Genomic DNA, 18,320 nt, shown 5'->3' with positions numbered 1-18,320 from the left:
CCAAGTCTGATGTATTATCAATAAAATACTAAAACAGGAAATAGACTAAGAAAAGAGTAAGAAACATGACAGCTCCAATGTCAGTTCATTTACCACAGAAAGCATTCGTTATTGCAGATAATTTTGACAAAATATAGAAAACTACCAATTGCTTAATCTGATAATACTCCATGATAACACAGTTTAATTGGCTCTTCTTAAAGGACAATCTATTAAGGTTAAGAAAGAGCAGTTTCTTTAAGAAAACAGAAATGCCAGGTAGTAAGGAAATTTCCTAAAGGTTACAAATGAACACTAAAAAACTAAATGTATGTGAATCCCTTGCTACTGCTTCCTGTCATCACTGCTGCATGTGAATGTTGTTCTTGTAACAGTTTCATTACACATTTCTGGCAGGAAAATACTCAATCCCTGTGGATTGTCAAAGTTGTGAGAGCCATGCAAAACAATGAAAACAATTAAAAAGATTTATTAATATCATTTATGCAGGACAATGGAATGTTAGGGAAAGGCTAAATTAACTAAAATTAAATGGTTTCATTAACATTTATTTGGGTAGAAACATCAATACAAAACACAAGCAATTACAATGACTGGATATATGGTACAGTACAAAAAAACCAGCTGGTATAAAATACTCTACAAAACTCAGGAACATGCTTCATTGCTACTGACAAATAAAAATAATAACAACAATACAGTATGGTTTATTTATCTATGAGAAGCTCCACTGTAGTGAACAAAATTACAAATAAAAAGTCAGATATTCACTACCTGTATATAACAAGTGAAATTTGTTACTATTATCACTGATCAGTACATGCCTTTTTGCAAACTGTATCTACAAGGTATTTTGTGAATATCACATCAAATATTGTTATCGTTGCCACTATTTTTATTTTCTACCAAACTGCTAATTACGTAATATGAAATCTCACATATAAACACAAATATTCCAATTGGGAATACAGTCATACTATTGGTTCAAACACAACAAAGCAGAATTATTATGGCAAGTAAATAACATTATATGACATATGGGGGAAAAACTTCTTTGTGTGGAAGATACATCATAAGGAAGATCACTAAAGCAATGTACTTTAGACAGATATGCTACTGAATTAAAGCTGTAATATAGTCAGTAGAAAAGTGTTCACCTATGTAGTGTCAAGCACTAGAGAAAATGTGTGTATCCTGGGAAAATGTGCTTATTTTATATGAATAATTAACATTAATATTTGTGAACACACATTCCACATCATATGCAACCAAATATAATAAAATGAATGAGAAGAAGTTATGTATGCTAGGCTGTAGGGCTATAGGGTAACTGTTAATTCATGCACTCACAAGGTCTTCAGAATATTTATTAGCACACACTATATGGGAAACTACAATATTTCTTATAATGCATGGTTCAGGCAAAAGAAAGAAAAATTCTGTAAAAAATGTATTTGCAAGTACAGTACTAAAAGGTTTGGCTACTGTTAACTGCCAGCTGAGGGTAATGCTTAAGAAATAATCTAAAAGTTGAGTCTTTGATTAATTTAACAATTGCTCCCACTGTAAGATTTGAATCTGAAGTAGTGTCACAACTCTATCTAAATACTTGAGACATATCTCGTAAATGCATTAAAAACCAGACATTACGAATTATGGATTGAACAATCATGGGCACTGCCTGTAGGGGAAAAGTAACCATTAGAAATTAAAACTACAGAGCAGCCACAAGCCACATACAACTTCATCTTTATTTTGACAAATTTCATTTGACCAATGCGACCGTCTTCAGAAGTTAAGTAGCCGAGGGCCACTCTTTTCAAATATTGGGCTGTCTATATTTTATGTATGACGACAACACTATAGGCAGTTATTATTTGTAATGAGTGGCCCTCAGTTACGTAATTTCAGAAGACGCTCACACTCTTTGAGTAAAACTTGTCAAAATAAAGGAAAACTTACATGCAACTTGTGGATGCCTTGCAATTTTAATTATGGAGTGCATTTTCCGCGTGTGTTGTGTCTTCAACTACGTGCTATAAACCAAATCAATGTAGCCATTATAAAAAGTTGTGATTTGTCACATATCCAGGCTACCTTTGAAACATAACACTATGGCTGTTGGATGACAGTTAGAAAAAAGAAAATCTGCATAAGTGATTGTGTCATTGGTCATTAAAAAAATGATTCTGATAACTTTGAATTCACCAATACAGTGCAATAGTTTACAAAGATATTCAACACCCAAAAACAAGATTACTGTCCACGACACTATTCAGAACACAATTCAAATGTATTCTAAATATGGTCTACTCTGTTAAAACAAACAACTTACAAACAGCAGGGGCCACACATGACTCATTACTGGCCTGTCAAAGCAGTAACAAGAATCATACACTAGGAACTGCCTACAAGATATAAGTAGTGATGACATAAGTGCTCAATGTGCAATGATTAAAGGTGAACTTTCAACATGCACAAACTGACTCTAGAGTTGAAATGCACCTTGTTTGAAGAGTAGTGCACTGTCTAAGTAAGTGACAATTCTGGAATATTGTGAGGATGAAAGACCACCGACATTTAACCTTTGATTAAAGGTTTTTCAACTCCTGTCATACTATACTAGGAAGTGGACTGGTAAACACAATGAAAGGCAAAAATTAAAAATTATTCCTATCTTCTGAAAACTTCTAACAGATATATAAGAAAATGAGATAGGCCTAACTAAGAGTAGTGAACTGAAGATGAAACTTGTCTGAGGAGATACTATTTCAATAGAATGTCTGTGAATGAATTTTCAAGGAAGCTGATTACCCATGGCACTTGTTATGATATAATACTGATACCGCAAGCCTCACATTAATGAGACACTAAACAGATGGCAATGTATTTAAGAGAAGGCATAACGTATAATTACAGAGCTCTGAAAAATTGAGTCGCATATTTTACTGATGGGCAATAGAACATCACAAACTGCAGTGTCCAAAACAAGGTAGGTGTAACAGAGTCGGCAGCCCTGTTGACAGTAAGAATTGCTCACGAGTGTATGTCTACAAAAATTTCAGTTTTACCGTTAGAGATATTTGCTGCACATTTACATAATGAACAAGGCATTCGATGGATTTGTTAACACTTCAAATTTTTTCACGCGTCTTGCAGGCACCAACAACTTTGAAATTCCGTGTTTAACCCAGTTCACCCACGTTAAGACATACAGCAACTCACTAGAGCAGCTCCTCTGTACCTAATTCACAATTAATAGCTGCAATATCTCTTTCCAAATACTAAGTTTGTTGCACGACTGACACAAACACGATGTCAATCAGTGAACTTCATGCATCATTCAATTTTAGAACGTGAAGCTAGTCGTAGACCTCACGCATAGACTGATAACAACCGCGACTAAACCTAACGCTATTCTCAGCAAAACAAATCGTGTAGCTTCTGGTTCGTACAATTGGCATCCCATGGGTTTCAGGGACGCATGTTTATGAGTTCACGCTCTATTTAACTGATATGCAGTAACAATAACAAGCTACGCCTATAACAGTCATAAATTAACTTACTATGTGTAAATACTGAGGGAGAACTTGCGAGAAGTACTGAACAAACACCATGTGAAGCATTATAACAAACCTCTGTTTATGTTTTCATAGAACAAGTAGTTTACCGGCGTAGTCTAATAAAGGCAAAGAGATAATCACAAGTTTCTACTAATAGGCTAAGTGGTCAAAAGCACTGTCATAAACTTTGGAGGGGTGGCGGTGTCAGTTGGGTCTGACAACGGTGTTCGCGGCGTCCTTAACCTGTACTTCACATGGCTGTTGACTGTTTTAGACAAGAACCAAAGGTCATCAAATCAGGTAACAGCAAAACGAAACCTGTAATTTCTATGTACCATCTGAAACATTTAAAAACACTGGACGCAAAATCCCATATGGTGTAGTAACAGATGGTGATTCTACGTCAAACTGAAAGAGAGACGCTACAAGCCACTCCCTAGCTACGGTACTGCTGAAACTAGCCTATAAGCAAAAGACTCACAAACACCTAGCTCTAAGTAATTTGATCTTACCACCTTGTTTACGAACAGGCATTCTTGTCGAAACAAATAAGTCGTCTGCTGCCAGTATTCCCGTCAACTTGCACTTTAAATCACGTCTGGTGTGCCAACCTCAAAACAATGAAGTGAGAAGCACAACTATTGAAAAACTTTTCTTCATACGATTTTCAGAACTGTAATGACACACTTTCACTTTTAACAGCGTACTCCCGGTAGATAACGAATTGGCAAGGAAAACACCGCGACACTACGGAACATAAACATCCAAATTCACACAATATGGCGAGCCACGACTTACACAGCCGCGATACCAACTAGCAACTGACGTGATTGGTCAATGTACGCTCAGTGCGTCACAAAATGTCTACTCCTTGCAGAGATCATACTACTTAGTTGATCATAGACCTGCTTAACATGGCTGTGACCTTTATGAAGGGTATTCCAGGTACTTTGTTTTATAAGAGCATACACTGGAGACATTCACAGCGTGTAGATATATCTTTTCACAGTCTTAGAAATAACAAGCGCCTGCGTTGACGGCGTCTGCAAGAGAGAGTGTGTTTACGATGTTGTTATAGTTGATTGTTTGCAGATTCGGTAGTGATAATGTTCTTAACTGTCGAGTAATATATAGTGATATTTGATAGTTGGTTCTGTTGTGAAATGTTCAGATCAATTTGTCTTAATTACGTCACTTAAGAAAAGAAAAATAACCTGTGTTAGTAGCAGCGCCGATACAGTCAGCATCAGTGCTAGTAAGTTTTCATCCCTAGCCAAGATGTAAGATCACGTATCTCTGTATTTGTTTATTATATTGAGGCCATATACAATTATCTCTGAAAACCAGACACATTGTTTAACAGAATTCTTAGAGTTTGAATTTTTCATTTTGTCTTGTAAAATACATTTTTACAATAATTACGCAGAGTACCATAACACAAAGTCGTGTAAAGTATCATTTCACTTTCAGTTAATGCGATACATAAAACTCATTAATCACAGGATGAAAACGTGAGCCCTACAACTTCAGCTTGCTGTTTGTAGTCTGCGATTGTTGTGCTATATTATCGTATTGTTCGATATTTTTCAGTGTTACTAAGTCACTTACAGCATGTATTTCAAAAGGATCACCCTACTGAGTATATGGTAGATTCTGTAAACGATGAAATGTCATTGGTTTGGAACTTCTGTGGCTTGTGTCCTCATAATATTCTGCTAGAGAAGTTAAGTTTTTATGGAATAAGTAGTGCAGCATATGCCTCATTTAGTTCGAGAAACAGCATGCAGAAAGTTATCATAGCCTGCTTAAATAATTTAAATATTAATACAGACCCCATGTCATCTTCAATTTATCGTACAAATGATCCTCCTGGGGAGAAATTGCAGTGGGTACTTCATACAGTATGATTGTTGGCCCATTACTGTTCTTTTTTTATATTAATAATATACAATTCTATTTTGGGGAGGAGGCAGAAATATCCCTGTTTGCAGATGATACAAACAGTATTGTGAGGCCAGGCAACAAATCATTACCAGGGAAAACAATAAATGATGTTTTTGTAGAAGCCGCAGATTGATTTTTGTCAAATGGGCTACTTATGAAAATACCAGTTATGTAATGTGAAGAAGAAAACTCGCCTCCTGTTAATGCACTATACAAACAAAAGATAATAACAGGGTAGAAAGTTCAGTGTTCTTATATTGATGGAAAATTTAAAGTGAGAAGACCTATACTAGACATGCTAAAACCTTTAAGTTTGTCTCGTTTTGGCATAAGAATAATTACCAGCTTCATGGCATATAGAACTCAGTAAGTTGAGATATTTGGCATACCTTCATTTGCGAGTGTCATAAGGGACAATATTCTGCTATAACTCCACACGTAGACAAAAAATATTCATTGTAAAAAAGAAAGTAATTAGAATTACCTGTGGGTGTTCACACATGTACACATTATAGGCATCTCTTTAAGCAGCTGGAATGTTAACCACAGCTTCACATTACTTTTATTTTCTTACTGTATTTAACTTCTTTGTCAACAATCCATCTGAGTGTGAGAGTAGCAGGTATATTCACAAGTACAACTCTAGAAGGAAAAATGATCTGCATTACCCTTTAATAAACCAAATTTTGGCACGGAAAGGGATAAATGTTCAGCTATAAAACCATTTATCAATATGCACATGGAAAGAAAATGTCTTAAGGAATAACAGAAATATTTTCACAGGTTGATTAAAAATGTATCTCTTTACAAACATTTTTTCTGCCATAGGAGAATTCTTGAATAGAAATAGGTAGCCTAGTCATTTTTACAGGAAAAGCCATATATATAAAACATCAGTCATGATGATGATGATATTGTTTCACCACAGTGCTTGTAGTATTTTCATGCCAGGATATTGAACACCTTTTTCAATATTTTATAGTGTTTGTGAGAGGCACCTCACTAGTTTTGTTGTTTCTTGTGTTTTGAGACTGTATAATGTCACTTTAAACACTGTATTATCCAGGATTGAATAACAACAATATAGAAACAGTCTGCTGGGATGAGTGATGAGGGTACAGGATACAGCTGCTAGGGTCAGTGTTGGGAGGCTGTGCTCTGGCGGGGGGGGGGGGGGGGGGGGGGGGGGAGGAAGAGCAGAGGAGTACAAAAGAAGGAGAGAGGAGAAGCAGGGAAGGAAAAAGGTTTTGTAAGTGCACTGGTGAGATAGAAGACATGTAGTTCTAGAATGGTAGCAGAGAAGGCGTTGTGTGCAAGACAGGGACTGTGAAATTTTGTGCCAGGGGGGCTATGGGAACAAAGGACATTTTATAGGTAGATTTTCCACCTTAAAAAAAAAGAGCTGGTGCTGGAAAGAAAAATTGAAATGGCATGGGCTGTGAAGCAGTAATTAAAGTGAAGCATGTCATGTTGGGGAGCATGTTCAGCGACTGGGTGGTGCTGGTGTCTCTTGACCATTGTTTGCTGGTGGCCATTCATGCAGACAGACAGCTTGTTAGTTGCCACACCCACAGAGAAAGCAGCACAGTTGTTGCAGCTTGGTGGTAGATCACATGGCTGCTTCCACAGATGGCCCTGTCTTTGATGGGGTTAGATGATTTCTGTGAAAGGACTGGAGTAGGCAGTAATGAGAGGATATATGGGACAGTTAGCTATACTGCAGTGATATGAGGCAAGGGATTGGGAACAGGGTGGAGTAGGAACAGACAAGGATACTGCATAGGTTTGGTGGGTGGCGGAATACCACTATGGGAGGTGTGATGAGGATGGTAGGGAGGATATTCCTCTCCAGTATACTGTGTCCCCACAATACTAAATCGATGAGCCCTTGATACCTCAGAACATGTCCTACCATTGATCCCTTCTTCTAGCCAAGTTATGCAACAAATTCCTCTTCTCACCAATTCTGTTCAGTACCTCCACATTAGTTACATGATCTACCCATTTGATCTTCAGCATTCTTCAGTAGCACCACATTTTGAAGGCTTCTATTCTCTTTTCGTATGCACTATTTGTCGTCCATGTTTCACTTCCATAAGTAGCTACTCTCCATAAAAATAATTTCAGAAAATACTTCCTGAGACTTATATCTATTGTTGATGTTAACAAATTTCTCTTCTTCAGAAACGTATTCCTTGCTATCACCAGTCTATGTTTTATATCCTCTCTACTTTAACCATCATCTGTTATTTTGCTTCCTAAATAGCAGAACTCATTTACTAGTTTAAGTGTCTCATTTCCTAATCTTATTCCCTCAGCTTCCTAATCTTATTCCCTCAGCATCACCTGATTTACTTAGACTACATTCCATTATCCTTATTTTGCTTATCTTTTATACTTCTTTCAAGACATTGTCCATTCTATTCAGCTGCTTTTCCAAGTCCTTTGCTGTCTCTGACAGAATTACAATGTCATTGGCAAACCTCAAAGTTTTTATTTCTTCTCCATGGGTTTTAATTCATACTCCAAATTTTTCTTTTGTTTCCTTTACTTCTTGCTCAATATACAGATTGAATTACATCAGGGGTAGGCTACAGCCCTGTCTCAATCCCTTCTCAGCCACTGCTTCCATTTCGTACACTTCAACCCTTATAACTGTCATCTGGTTTCTGTACAAATTGTAAATAGCGTTTCCCTCCCTGTATTTTACCCATGCCACCTTTGGAATTGAAAAGAGATTATTCCAGTCTGTGTTGTCAAAAGTTTTTTGTAAGTTGACAAATGCTAGAAATGTAGGTTTGCCTTTCCTTAATGTATCTTCTAAGATAAGCGATGAGGTCAGTATTGCCTTGTGTGTTCCTACATTTCTATGGAATCCAAACTGATCTTCCCCAAGGTCAGCTTCTACAAGATTTCCCATTCGTCTGTAAAGAATTCGTGTTATTATTTTGCAACCATGACATATTAAACTGATAGTTTGGTAATTTTCTCACCTGTCAACACCTGCTTTCTTTGGGATTGGAATTATTATATTCTTCTTGACGTCAGAGGGTATTTCGCCTGTCTCGTACATCTTGCTCGTCAGATGGAAGAGTTTTGTCATGGCTGGCTCTCCCAGGGCTACCATATGTAACCTGCCCTCCTATATAAAAGACATCTAACTGTTTGCTCCATCGACTCTCCATAGTTGTCATTCCTTTTCCACCTGGAACCCTGCTCATCATTGTTGATGCCACATCAGTTTGCGCTAATAAACTTAAGCCTAAGCTGCTACTGAACACTACCTTTCCCAGCATCTGACGAGCCTGTCACCTGGTTTAAATTTTTTAATGGTATTTTCATGTTCTGCACTGAGGGTAAGGACACCCTAGCCACATTCCTTCAGAACCTCAACACTTTCTCCCCCATTTGCTTTACTTGGTCCTCCTTCAACTCAGCAATGTTGACCTCCATCTTAGGGATGGCTACACCAGTACCTATGTCCACATCAAACCTACCAACCACCAACAATACATCCACTTCAACAGCTGCCGCCCATTCCTTGACGAGAAGTCCCTTCCATTCACCCTAGCCAACTGTAGTCATCGCGTCTGTAGTGACAAGCAGTCTTCCTGCAAATGTACTAAGGGTCTCACGGAGGCATTTACAGACCGAAATTACCTTCCCAACCTTGTTCCAAAGCAGAACTCCTGCCTCGCCTCTCCAGTAACCTGCCACTTCGCACATATCCACTATCCGGCCACAAAGAAGCGCTCCTGTCTTGACTCAGTACCACCCAGTACTGAAGCAGCTGAACCACATTCTCCACCTGTGTTTCAACTACCTGTCATTGAGCCCTGAAATGAGGAATATCTTCCCAGCTCTCCTTCTCACCCCTCCCACAATAGTGTTTTGCCACCTGTCAGACTTACGCAATATCCTTGTCTGTCATTATTCCACCCCTGCTCCAGATCTCTTGCCTCATATCACTGCAGTAGACCTAGATGCAAGACCTGCCCCATACATCCTTCCACTACCATATACTCCAGTACTGCCACAGGGATCTCTTACCCCACCTGTTGAAGCAGTCATGTGATCTGCCAACTAAGCCGCTACCACTTAACCACTGTCTACATGTGCATGATAACTAACAAGCTGTTTGTCTACATGAATGGCCACCACCAAACCGTAGCTGAGAGACAGGAGGACTACCCAGTTTCCGAACACGCCACCCACTTTATTGACTGCTTCACAGCCTGTGCCATCTAAATTCCTTCTACCAACACCAGCTGTTTCTCAACTGCACATGTGGAAACTCTCCCTACAAAATATCCTTTGCTCCCATGACCTCCTGTGAGCTAAACCTTTGGTAGTCCCTGTCTTCTGCATACCCATCCCTTTCCATACTCCAGTACTACAGACATCTTTTCCCACTTATTACCATCCCCATCATGCCCCCCCTCCCCCCCCCCCCCCTCCCAACAGTGCACCTAGCAGCTCTATTGGTCCCCACCATGTCCATGCATGCTTCGACAGGCAGCTCTAGCTTCTTCTCCAATCCCTATCCTAATATTTGTCCTCCTTCTCACCTCAAGTGTCCTTTTACCTCACCACCAATCTTAGCTGATTGCTGCTTACATCAGGCACAATCACAGTTGGGCCTCAGTGCCCAGAGACAGAGTATGTAAGTTGTGCTTGCGTGTACATTTGCTTGTTTTTCACTTTGGAGAAGGACTTTGTGTAAAATCTTAAATATTTTAATAGTCTTTTTCATTGTGTCTGTCAGCAGCTCAACACCACCTCTATGTAGTGAATAGCAATCAATCATTTCAGTATTGTTTTTGGTCTTCGGTTTTATGAGATCCCACACCTCTGTTGCAGTACCCGTTAAAATACACTCCTGGAAATTGAAATAAGAACACCGTGAATTCATTGTCCCAGGAAGGGGAAACTTTATTGACACATTCCTGGGGTCAGATACATCACATGATCACACTGACAGAACCACAGGCACATAGACACAGGCAACAGAGCATGCACAATGTCGGCACTAGTACAGTGTATATCCACCTTTCGCAGCAATGCAGGCTGCTATTCTCCCATGGAGAAGATCGTAGAGATGCTGGATGTAGTCCTGTGGAACGGCTTGCCATGCCATTTCCACCTGGCGCCTCAGTTGGACCAGCGTTCGTGCTGGACGTGCAGACCGCGTGAGACGACGCTTCATCCAGTCCCAAACATGCTCAATGGGGGACAGATCCGGAGATCTTGCTGGCCAGGGTAGTTGACTTACACCTTCTAGAGCACGTTGGGTGGCACGGGATACATGCGGACGTGCATTGTCCTGTTGGAACAGCAAGTTCCCTTGCCGGTCTAGGAATGGTAGAACGATGGGTTCGATGACGGTTTGGATGTACCGTGCACTATTCAGTGTCCCCTCGACGATCACCAGTGGTGTACGGCCAGTGTAGGAGATCGCTCCCCACACCATGATGCCGGGTGTTGGCCCTGTGTGCCTCGGTCGTATGCAGTCCTGATTGTGGCGCTCACCTGCACGGCGCCAAACACGCATACGACCATCATTGGCACCAGGGCAGAAGCGACTCTCATCGCTGAAGACGACACGTCTCCATTCGTCCCTCCATTCACGCCTGTCGCGACACCACTGGAGGCGGGCTGCACGATGTTGGGGCGTGAGCGGAAGACGGCCTAACGGTGTGCGGGACCGTAGCCCAGCTTCATGGAGACGCTTGCGAATGGTCCTCGCCGATACCCCAGGAGCAACAGTGTCCCTAATTTGCTGGGAAGTGGCGGTACGGTCCCCTACGGCACTGCGTAGGATCCTACGGTCTTGGCGTGCATCCGTGCGTCGCTGCGGTCCGGTCCCAGGTCGACGGGCACGTGCACCTTCCGCCGACCACTGGCGACAACATCGATGTACTGTGGAGACCTCACGCCCCACGTGTTGAGCAATTCGGCGGTACGTCCACGCGGCATGCTACCAGTGTTAAAGACTGCGATGGAGCTCCGTATGCCACGGCAAACTGGCTGACACTGACGGCGGCGGTGCACAAATGCTGCGCAGCTAGCGCCATTCGACGGCCAACACCGCGGTTCCTGGTGTGTCCGCTGTGCCGTGCGTGTGATCATTGCTTGTACAGCCCTCTCGCAGTGTCCGGAGCAAGTATGGTGGGTCTGACACACCGGTGTCAATGTGTTCTTTTTTCCATTTCCAGGAGTGTATGTAGTAAAGGAGACATTAACAATTTCTACATGATTCTTTTGTCACATTTTCAAATAAAATCCTTTTTTCCCAAATGAATTTTAACAAAGTCCCTTTACAGATACCAGTAATGGAGAGACACCATGCTTTATGCTTTCATATTTTAATGTGTTAATATTTTTTGTTACTGTCAATAAAAATCAGTTTCAGGTGAACTTTGACATACAGTTACAATACAGGACAAAAAAATTATTTTCATGTTGCCTTTGTCTCCTTGTTCTATATTCATAATCAATTTATGTTCTCGAGTGGTAAGATATTCAGCAACTTCCCGTCTAACATAGAGCAAGAAATTGTAAACACCTACAAATTCAAAAGAAAATTAAAAATATATCTCATTAGCCATGTTTCATGCAAATTATCTGAATATGAAGACTCAGGAGTTCAAAAATTCTGTTGGCTGTATGGCAAGTAGCAGTGTGTGTTATATCACAGTATGTGGAGTAAATAGTACTCAGTATTTTCTCTCCACCCCTTGTGGATCTCCTACTGCCGTTACAGCATCCCACATACGTGTCACCATCGATTTCTGTCTTCCTATGGTTCCTGTTCATCTTCTATTTCACTTTTTCTTGTGGCCTTCTTTACCCTATATAATCCGGCAACCATTGACCTTCCTCTTCTCCGTCTTCCCTGAGAATGGTACATCAAGTTCTTATTTGACCATGTGCCATTCACTGTGTATATCCATACTAGGCGAGCTGCCATTCTTCTATTCTGTCTGTAATGTTTTCTTGGGACTCGAACATTTCTGTAATCATATTTCTTACTTGGTCTCACTGAAGTATTATACACAGTCTTGTGAGATAGTCCATTTCTACAGATTTTAGTTTGTTTCAATTTTTTCCAGTAAACTCCTAGCGCTCACATTCGTAAGTTGTTATAGGCTCTACAATACTTATGTAAAACATCCTCTTTAGTTTCCAACTTATTGTAGACCGTAACAGGAAGTTTAGCTTCTGGATTGCTGTTTCCCCATGGACTACTCATTGCTGTACCTCCCAGTTACCTGTTCCATATTCTGGTGAAATTTTTTACCTGGCTTGATGTGGTGGTCATCAGCTATTGTGTTTCCTACTCTTCCTCCACTTCATAACTGTTCATTATTTTCAAAATTTACTTTCGGTCCCCACTCATCAAATTGTCACGTAGAGGGAGGTGTAATTAGATGAATGACGAACACTAACTTCACTTAATGGAGGTTTATTCAGCACTTGCACATACAAGAGCACGGAGCGAACTGCCTACAGCCAGAACACATACGGTATATATACAGTTACAGAACTTTCCAGTACAATGATTCTTGACATTTGTGGATACTTGTAGAATGTACTCGAACCGAATATAGAAGTTAAAATTTTACAGTTCAGGTGAATTTTGTTGAACTCACGACCCTCCATGCAACAGTCTAGTGTCATAACCACTACACCATGGTGACTGGGCTACTGAGCTTCTTCTGCGACAATGTTGTTGTTGTGGTCTTCAGTCCACAGACTGATTTGATGCAGCTCTCCATGGTACTCTATCCTGTGCAAGCTTCTTCGTCTCCCAGTACTTACTGCAACCTACATCCTTCTGAATCTGTTCAGTGTATTCATCTCTTCGTCTCCCTTAATGATTTTTACCCTCCATGTTGCCCTCCAAAGCTAAATTGGTGATCCCTTGATGCCAAAGAATATGCACTACCAACGGATCCCTTCTTCTAGACAAGTTGTGCCACAAATTTCTCTTCTCTCCAATTCTATTCAATACCTCCTCATTAGTTATGTGATCTACCCATCTAATCTTGAGCATTCTTTTGTAGCACCACATTTCAAAAGCTTCTATTCTCTTCTTGTCTCAAGTATTTATCGTTCATGTTTCACTTCCATACATGGCTACTCTCCATACAAATACTTTCAGAAATGACTTCCTGACACTTAAATCTATACTTGATGTTAACAAATTTCTCTTCTTCAGAAACACTATCCTTGCCATTGCCAGTCTACATTTTATATCCACTCTACTTCTACTATCATAAGTTATTTTGCTCCCCAAATAGAAAAACTCCTTTACTACTTTAAGTGTCTCATTCCCTAATCTAATTCCCTTAGCATCACCCGATTCAATTCGACTACAGTCCATTATCCTCATTTTGCTTATGTTGATGTTCATCTTATACCCTCCTTTCAAGACACTGTCCATTCCGTTAAACTGCTCTTCCAAGTCCTTTGCTGTCTCTGACAGAATTACAATGTCATCGGCGAACCTCAAAGTTTTTATTTCTTCTCCATGGATTTTAATTCCTACTCCGAATGTTTCTTTTGTTTCCTTTACTGCTTGCTCAATATACAGATTGAATAGCATCGGGGATAGGCTACAACCCTGTCTCACTCCCTTCCCAACCACTGCTTCCCTTTCATGTCCCTTGACTCTTATAGCTGCCATTGGTTTCTGTACAAATTGTAAATAGCCTTTTGCTCCCTGTATTTTACCCCTGCCAGCTTCAGAATTTGGAAGAGAATATTCCAGTCAACTTTGTCAAAAGCTTTCTCTAAGTCTACAAATGCAAGAAACGTAGGTTTGTCTTTCCTTAATCTATTTTCTGAAACAAGCCATAGGGTCGTTATTGCCTCACGTGTTCCAACATTTCTACGGAATCCAAACTGATCTTCCCCGAGGTTGGCTTCTACCAGTTTTTCCATTCGCCTGTAAAGAATTCGTGTTAATATTTTGCAGCCGTGGCTTGTTAAACTGATAGTTCGGTAATTTTCTCATCTGTCAATACCTACTTTCTTTGGGATTGGAATTACTATATTCTTCTTGAAGTCTGAGGGTGTTTCGCCTGTCTCATACATCATGGTAGAGTTTTGTCAGGGCTGGCTCTCCCAAGGTTATCAGTAATTGTAATGGAATGTTGTCTACTCCCGGGGCCTTGTTTCGACTTATGTCTTTCAGTGCTCTGTCAAACTCTTCACGCAGTATCATATCTCCTATTTCATCTTCATCTACATTCTCTTCCATTTCTGTAATATTGTCCTCAAGAACATCGCCCTTGTATAGACCCTCCATATACCCCTTCCACATTTCTGCTTTCCCTTCTTTGGTTAGAAGTGGGTTTCCATCTGAGCTCTTGATATTCATGCAAGTGGTTCTCTTTTCTCCAAGGGTCTCTTTAATTTTCCTGTAGGCAGTATCCATCTTATTCCTAGTGATATGCACCTCTACATCCTTACATTTGTCCTCTGGCCATCCCTGCTTAGCCATTTTGCACTTACTGTCGATCTCATTTTTGAGACGTTTGTATTCCTTTTTGCCTGCTTCATTTACTGCATTTTTATATTTTCTCCTTTCATCAATTAAATTCAATATCGCTTCTGTTACCCAAGGATTTCTATTAGCCCTCGTCTTTTTACTTACTTGATCCTCTGCTACCTTCACTATTTCATCTCTCAAACCTATCCATTCTTCTTCTACTGTATTTCTTTCCCCCATTCTTGTCAATCATTCTCTACTGCTCTCCCTGAAGCTCTCTACAACCTCTGGTTCTTTCAGTTTACCCAGGTCCCATATCCTCAAATTCCCTCTGCCCCTGGAAATGTCTTACAATTTAAAACCTGGTTCCTGAATCTCAGTCTTACCATTATATAATCTATCTGAGACCTTCGAGTATCTCCAGGCTTCTTCCATGTATACAACCTCCTTTTATGATTCTTGAGCTAAGTGTTAACTATGATTAAGTTATGCTCTGTGCAAAATTCTACCAGGCAGCTTCCTCTTTCATTCCTTCCTCCCATTCCATATTCACCTACTACTTTTCCTTCTCTTCCTTTTCCTACTGTCGAGTTCCAGTCACCCATGACTATTAAATTTTCGTCTCCCTTCATTATCTGAATAATTTCTTTTATCTCATCATACATTTCATCAATCTCTTCGTCGTATGCGGAGCTAGTTGGCGTATAAATTTGTACTACTGTAGGTGTGGGCTTCGTATCTATCTTGGCGACAATAATCCGTGCGCTATGCTGTTTGTAGTAGCTTACCCGCATTCCTATTTTCCTATTCATTATCAAACCTACTCCTGAATTACCCATATTTGATTTCGTATTTATAACTCTGTATTCACCCGACCAGAAGTCTTGTTCCTCTTGCCACCGAACTTCACTAATTCCCACTATATCCAACTTTAACCCATCCATTTCCCTTTTTAAATTTTCTAACCTACGTGTCCGATTATGGGATCTGACATTCCGCACTCCGATCCATAGAATGCCAGTTTCCTTTCTCCTGATAACATTGTCCTCCTGAATAGTCCCTGCCCGGAGACCCGAGTGGGGGACTATTTTACCTCCAGAATATTTTACCCAAGAGGACGCCATCATCATTTAACCATACAGTAAAGCTGCATGCCCTCGGTAAAAATTACGGCTGTAGTTTCTCTTGCTTTCAGCCGTTCGCAGTACCAGCACAGCAAGGCCATTTTGCTTAGTGTTACAAGGCCAGATCAGTCAATCATCTGGACTGTTGCCCCTGCAACTACTGAAAAGGCTGCTGCCCCACTTCAGGAACCACACGTTTGTCTGGCCTCTCAACAGATACCCCTCTGTTGTGGTTGCACCTATGGTATAGCTATCTGTATCGCTGAGGCACGCAAGCCTCCCCACCAACGGCAAGGTCCATGGTTCATGGGCGACAATATTCTTGTTATAATTTTCTTGTCATAAAGCAAATATCATCCTCATTGCAAATAAATATCTAAAGTAAAGAAAACAACTGAATATATGAATTTTGCAGGTAGGCCTGAAACTCAATTACAGTAATATTAAGATAATTTTTAATTAACATTTTGATAAAAAACACCAATTACTTGTAGTATTATCCATTTTGAAGTGTGAGGTGCAACTTGCTATACTTTGATAGTAGAAATTAACAGTGAATCATAGAACTAGTTTATAAATATTTGCACTTATGCAATTGAAGACAGCATATAGATGCACATTAAAATAAATATACATATGAGTAAATATTACCTTGATTGCTTTTGTTAAACTGAACAAGGTTTTCAAAACTAAGCTTCCAGTGTGTCTCAAAAGGAACGTTAGCAATCAGTGTGTATTGAGGCATGTGTAACTGTTTCAAAACTGAAGATTGCTTACAAACAGTGGAGAGATGCATGTTGGCAATTACTTGGAGAGACAAAAAATCAAACAAAAGAACAAGGAGACAGACTTTAGTAGAAGATATGACTGTAATGAAAATGAAATAATTGTGGGCTGGACATGTAGCCAGGTGAATTGATGGTAGATGGGCCATAGAAATTTAATGGTTCATTCCAGTAGGTAAGAAAGGCAATGTTAACAACCTTGTGGCAGATAATACATGACAGGAAATATGTAAGGTGATTAATGCATGGAAAAGTGTACAGGGGGCCTGTATGGATTACAGGTAAATGATGATGATGGTGATAAGCTCCATGATCAGTTAACTTTGGTTCAACTGCTATAGAACAGAGAAAAACAAAGTTACCTATTTAAGTCACTGGTTGTGAAATAGTGAGATTGGAATTTGTGTCCAGGCATCCACAATTTTTTCCCCTATAATGTAAATGAGGCCAGACTGCGAGCAGCATCGCATGACAGGAGAAGTGGCGGGAGTAATGTGGGACGTGAGATGCTGCACTAACAATCAGCACGGCCTTGTAGCCATTTGCTGTGTGCAGCCGAGATGGTTGATACATTGTGGTTCATAAGTAGAGTGTACAGAGCGGTTTGGAAAGCAGCCAGTGAAACACAGGAGAGAGAAAAAAGCGGAAGGGACAGTGAGTATAGTAATACGTTAGGAAATAGTAACAGAGGAAAATGGCACTGGGTTACGGGATGGAAGAAAAGCCGTTAAGCAAAATCGAACAGTGGAAAATCCGGGATGGAATAATGACAGTGTTATGAAAAGGATAGTTGCTACTCACCATATAGCAGAGATGCTGAGTTGCAGTACAACAAAAAGCCTGTCAGCAAGGAAGCTTTCAGCCAAAAAAGGCCTTTCTCAGAAATACACAAAACACACACTCACACTCACTCACTCACTCACTCAAACACAGCTCGCACACACATGGCCACAGTCTCCAGCAACTATCCTTTTCATAATATTGTCATTCCATCCTGGGTGTTCCATTGTTTGGTTTTGCATAACAGCTTTTGTTCCATCCCATAACCCAGTACTCTTTTCCTTTGTTACTCAATGTCTGTCCTCCTTTCTCCTCTTTCCTGTGTTTCACTTGTCACCTACCAGACTGCAGTGCACACCTGTTATGAAAAATTAGGCAAAGAAGTACCAACACACCTAGGAAAGTTTACTTCAGTTAGTGACACAACAATTTGCAGCTTGTGCTGTGCGAATGACGTAGTTCTAGTGCTGAATAGTGCAAAATAATTCAAAAAATAACAAAGTAAGTGACAGGTGCCAGTGACTATATGATAAAAGAAACTGATAACGAACAACACAACTGTGCATAAATGTTTGGTCAGTGAAAGCCCATTACCAAAAAGATGTAATTTAATTAGTGGAGATACATT

The 18,320-nt window shown here is 40.1% G+C and overlaps 1 protein-coding gene across 2 annotated transcripts in view; it reads left to right on the top strand.

Moving 5' to 3' along the window:
- Nucleotides 1-4,455: 4,455 nt before the first annotated feature.
- Nucleotides 4,456-18,320, top strand: part of LOC126456946 (uncharacterized) — a 45,430-nt gene continuing 31,565 nt past the window's right edge. The window contains exon 1 of one of the 2 annotated variants that reach the window (XM_050092880.1): nt 4,456-4,508. The gene's annotated coding sequence lies outside the window, so the exon portion shown is untranslated. Of the gene's footprint in view, nt 4,509-4,569; nt 4,819-18,320 lie in introns of those variants that run through there. The other variant, XM_050092879.1, reaches the window with a different exon arrangement.

The sequence above is a fragment of the Schistocerca serialis genome, chromosome 2, assembly GCF_023864345.2.
Source record: "Schistocerca serialis cubense isolate TAMUIC-IGC-003099 chromosome 2, iqSchSeri2.2, whole genome shotgun sequence".
NCBI lineage: Eukaryota > Metazoa > Arthropoda > Insecta > Orthoptera > Acrididae > Schistocerca > Schistocerca serialis.
This window is presented reverse-complemented; position numbering and strand designations above follow the sequence as displayed.